Below are 5,825 nucleotides of genomic sequence, written 5' to 3' on the forward strand. Positions count from 1 at the left end.
CAGGACTATGACGACCAGAAGAGATGCATGCTTTCAAGTGACGACCCCCACAACCACATGCTTATGGAGAAGGGGACCGTACAGCATGTGCTGTGACCGATCTGTCCCATGCATGGCTCTCCCTGGCGTGCTTCTGTGAGGTCCCATCTCTGGTCTACCTTAACGTACAGTTACCCCTCTGTCTCTAACTGATTAGACCAATAATATAAGCTTTTTTCAATTTAAGTAAGGACTGTAAAGTTAGCGAGGGAATGGTTTATTCAAATAGCCAAATTTCTTGCTTTGCTCTTAAATTTTCTTTCAGCAAATGATGGGTTTTTCCACCAACATTATTCATTTTATGTGTTGAATTATTTTAGCCAATAACTCTTGGCCTGCAGGGAACTATAGACAGTTAACTGAGAAATTCTGGTATTCAAACTGATTTATGGGACACATGGCTCATTGAGTGTAGTTTCTTCTCCCAGATCGAGTAATTATTAAAAAAATGTCAGGCAGATATACAGACAATACTGTACTAATTAGAAGTTTGCATTCTTTGAGTTGTTTTGGTAAGCAATCAACTGCAAGGCTGATGAGCAGCTAGTATAAATAAGGTCTCCATGTAAAAAACACGTTGGATGAAATATTCTTATGAACATTTGAGTGTGTGAGGGCTTTTCTCCTAGTATTTGCCTCCCATCTGGTTTACTTCTCACTCTAAAAATGTATATTAATGCTTTTGTGAAGTTAGTTTAGTTAGCAAAGAAATTCGTTCTACGCTTGCATGTTAAAGAGAAATTAAACAAGGTTTCTGCATGGAGACTTTGGTAAATGAGGAGACAGTTGTAGATGAAATAATGTATTTTTCTGGTTGATTGGACTAAAATCTTATGCTAATCTTTGAGAATTTCATATTTTCTTTATCTAAAAAACAGAAATAGTGCTAGAAATAGTGGTAAGGAACATCCTAAGAGAGAGGTTTGCTTAAAGTGGCTATCATACACCAGAAAAGAAATTAATTTGAAAAAGTTTGTGTCCGTATTGTTCAGCTAATTCGCACACCTGACTGTCAGAAAAGCTGGAAACAAAATTATTATTGGTAATTGAGCTGGAAGCTTAATGATTATATTTGCTTACATTATCACGGTTGGAATCTGAACAATGTAAATGAAAGATCCCATGCAAAAATGAGAGTTTCATCAAAGCAGGAAATATTAAGAAAATTACTAATAAATGAGTAATACAGGACATAATCTCTTCCATTCTGTAGTATTGAAAATTTTGCTGTTTCTGGTTGTTAATCAAACCTCAGCTGTCATGACCACAGCCATGTAAATGTGGGGAATACTGAATATCTGAAATACTGTATTCAGACATTTGGGAGACACATGGAGCTTGAAGGTGGGCGTTTGAGCTCAACCTGCCCTTGCTGTGGTTGTGGGCACGGCCCCAGCTCTGCTGTGTCCTGAGGAGTGGGGTGCCACGATCGGTCTGTGCCTGTGGGAACACACTGGCTGGGCTAAAAGAGAAAGAAAACTAAGAAAACATTCTTCACAGAAGTTTTTTTCAGAAAAGTTGACTATGTCTAGCTTGAGTTTAAGAAGTATTTCTTGACTATCTTTTCCCCTCCTGTCTGCTGCAAGCTCCTCAATATTCCCGAGTAGCTCTGTGCAGAAAATGCTGTTGAATTTGCAGTAGATTAAACCTGACAATACTTAGTAGACAACACTTGAATTTTTTTCAGATTCAAAAAAATTGCTTAAATAAACACCTCAAAAATGACTGAGCTCCATGAAGCCATGATAGACATAGAGAGCAGAATCTGACCCAGTGTCAAGTAACAAAACAACCTTGAGCAACCCTGCTGTACAGAATCCATTTTTAATGCTAATTTCTCATCTATATGATGTTTACAGGTAAATGTATGAATGCGGTGTGCATTAAGAAAGTTAACATGCCAAACACAGGAGGGGGATTAATTATCTTTTTCTTTGCAAGGCCTGTAGTTTTGGTAAGCAGGCAAACCATTATTAAATTATTAAACATTATTAGTCCTAGCAATACTTCATGCTGCCTTTCAGGTCCCTTAAATGGCTGTGCAAGCATGATTTACTAAAGCCTCCTCATTTCTCTGAGAAAAGTACTTCAGCTACACAAAAAGCAATATTCTTTTCAAAAGACACATTTGAAGCACAGAAGACTTAAATGTATTTGCTGTCTTCTGATGGTGGACCAGGGTCAGGAGTCCCAACAGTCTCAGATTTTGCTCTCCCAATTTCTTCATCTCATAATTACACAAAATTGCTCCCAACAGCTTCTAACAAACCCAGAGAAACACGGCAGCAAGGTATGCGCATAGGTATGATTGTTACCTTCACTCTGGTTTCTGCTTAGCATCTAAGTTGCAAAACTGCGGTCCTCCTTCGCTCCCTTGAGCTTAAATGTTGGAAGAGTTGAGAGCGCATGGTGAGGACAGTGAGAATGGGAAGTAGGGTTGGTCTTCAAACTTCAGTAACATCACTTAAAAAAACTGAGTAAATTGTGCAATGTTTGACTTGGAGCAATCGCTTTTCTGTTGCATTTTTAGCTATAGTTTGTTTCGGGGGTTACTCGGTGTTTCTCTTATTTCCCCTTAAAGCTGTCATGTCACGTGTCCTCAGCAGTGTACAATGATTCATTTCAAAATAGGTCTTTCCTGAGAACACTGTGCTGCTTTTTCGTTTGCAGATTATTGTGCTGATTTAAATGGGCCTAGTGCCTGACTACCTGCTATTATAGTTTTGATTGTCCTTATGTTGATTTTATGCATCTGAGAAGTGGTTTCCAGTGATGACTAAACAGTCTGGAGTGCAAATACCTACCTGGAAACTGATTATAAAATGACTTTTTATATGCAGGATAGTACCTTTGAGTAAATAGCCACTTTGATGACTAAACAATTTGGAGTGCAAATGCCTGCCTGAAAACTGATTATAAAATGACATTTTATACTTGCTATAGTACCTTTGAATGAATAGCCACTTCAGCAATATCTTAACTAAACTTGCTACTTTAAAAACCCCACACGTCACTCAGCGTTGTGAGAGCACTCCTGAGTGCCATTGGTGCTGTTCAGCTCTTGGCGTTGAGGCTGCAGCACTGCATTTCAATATAGCTGAGGAGATAATTCAGCACTTCTGGTTTTGGCTCCTCATAGTTTTTCAAGGAAAAAGAGAATAATTCTAGTCTGAAAGTTCTTTGTGATTTCAGCTCCAAGTTTCTGGTAGATCTGGGGAAAATGTGTTAATGATTTTTTTCCCGTCTGTTCAACTCACCAGAAAATTCTGTCCTGGATGATAGAAAATACAGCTTCATCTCATGGTGGATGGAGTCCTGAGCCAGGACAGTTGCCTCTTTCAGAAATGAAGCAATTTGATTATAGAAGATCCATAAATACTTATTAAGTATGTGTTAAAGATTCATTGCCTGGTGGGAAGCAGGCAACCAAATTTGTCCCCCGGTCTTTCTGTTATCTCAGATACAGAATTGGCTAAAAATGGGGAAGGCAAGAGGTGGTTACTGGTTTGGCTTTTATTTTTTTTTTTATTTCCCAAGAAACAAAGCCACCCTCCAAGCTAGTGAATGAGAGCTTGTGCAGCAATAATGAAATCTACCTGAATGGCCTCCCAGAGCTTCCTGACACCCCTGCTTGCATTTTAGCAAGTGACTTGCTGAATCCAGTAAATACTGCAGTAAATACTGAGAGAAGGGTATGTGAAAAGGCTGAGCGTGAACTGAAAATAAGAAATGTATGGTCTAGGAAGACATGTACTTCATGCTCTTGACCTTCTTGGCTCGGAACTGCTCTGAATCTGGCACTCTATATACAGACATGACCTCTGGGACAAACAGGGAAATAGCTTTATTAGTGGTTCTACCTCAGCTCGCTGTTCCTTACAGCACTAACCTTGAGCAGTGTCAGCTGTACAGCACTATCCTGATAACTGCATCAGTCAACTCACAACAGTTACTGGCCCTTAGCTGGGTGTTCAAGCCATATCATAATCTCACTTTGGCTCACAAAAATCCTTCACAGATAAATGCTGAATTAGTTGGGAGAATTCAGAAGCAAATCTATTGGGCAGTGAAGCACCAAGGCCCAAAATCTCAAAGGTAGAAGGACATTTAACTTCTGTTGATTTCTCCCTATTTCTAGTTAACCTTATCTTAATGTGCATTTTCAAAAACCTTTTAAAAACGTGTCTGCAGTTTGGAGAGTGGTATCTCTGTTCTTCATGACTCCCATCTGATAAAGAATGGGCTGTTATAAAACTACTGAGTGTGTGCTGCTGGAGTAGGTTGGCTTAGATCCTGGTTCACCTGCTCATAACACCTGTACAAACAATACCTCTTTCTGTGGAAGAGATGGGCTGATAGACAGTGCCCAGTTGTTCTGTGTTCTTTAGGATCTGGAGACTTTTGCGGATCTGAAACGGTTCTGTTTGTGGAAATGAATCCCATACATGATGTAATAAAACATGTCACTCTTCCTATGTACATGTGTAGTATATGTGAAAGTGTGCAGCTCCTACACAGGGCATAGAGAGACTGTTTTTTTTTTTTTACGTGGCACATCAGAAATCTTATGTAGTGATGTTATCCAGCAAAGAGGGGAATGGTTCTGTTTTGCATGTGCACGAGCTGTGATTCCTATTCTAATTCTTAAATCACTTTTCTATCTGTCTATACTAATATTTTTTTTTTAATCTGAGTATCTTACTTGCAAATCTGGTAATTGAGAAGCAATTATCGTTAGGTTTTAGTTACTGGACTGGTCTTTTCATGGACTTTAAGGAAGCATTATTTTTGGACTAGATAAATTAATTTTTTAATCACTTCTGTTGTTGAAATAACTGCGCCGTTAAGCACTGTGGTGAGAATGACGTGATGAAGGTAAAACAATACCTTGAAATCATTAAAATGAGCAGTGAGAGCACTGGCTTTCTCCTTTTCTCAACAAACCAGTTATACAGTCTAACTGCTGTTTTGATGGTTGACTGTTTTCCTTTCATATCAACATTCTGGTTTGTCCTGCAAGCAATCGACCAGTCTCGGTAAGAATGCTGGCTTTCTATCTTGGCCAGGGCAGAAGTACATATGAAGGTCTATCAGAGGCACGCTGAGTCAGTAGGTGAGTTTTAAGACTCTTCTTCATTTCATACTCTTAGCATGCAGATTATGTATCGTGCCAGGTGCAGAATCAATGTCTTTTACCAATTTTTCACAAAAATATTATTTGTCATCACAGAGGCTGTAGAGATACTTGAGAGCTGATGATAACCACTTTGAAACCAAACAGATAGAGCACACAAAACACTGACATATATATGTTCTGGTGCTGCTTAAGGGTTTTTACTCTGGCCGTGCTACTGTAGTCATATAATGCTTTACTACAGAAACTTTGTCCGAAGTGACCCCAAAGTGGATTAGAGTGCTTTAAAGAAGAACAAGTGGTATTACCCAGTCTTTCCATGTATAAAGCCTTTTAATTAACATACAAATAAGTTATTACAAAATAAGAAGGGATAAAATGTGCTTAAGCACAGTGTCTGGTATAAACACAGCCACTAAAATATTTTGAAGCTCATATACGATTAAATTATTAGGCCAAGTTGTGACAGTTTCTTAACAAGTAAATATCATAAACAGAAGATTTTGGCTCTCCCTTAGTTGTTGACAGGATGGACAACTCTCATAAAGTACTCTAGCTCTTCGCTGCTTCTGAGCTTTGGGAGCATGTATCTGAGGGCTGAATGACTCCTAAGGGGCAGGAGTATTCTGGTGCTTAGTGAGTATGCTCAACC

The sequence above is a fragment of the Buceros rhinoceros genome, unplaced genomic scaffold, assembly GCF_000710305.1.
Source record: "Buceros rhinoceros silvestris isolate BGI_N320 unplaced genomic scaffold, ASM71030v1 scaffold32127, whole genome shotgun sequence".
NCBI lineage: Eukaryota > Metazoa > Chordata > Aves > Bucerotiformes > Bucerotidae > Buceros > Buceros rhinoceros.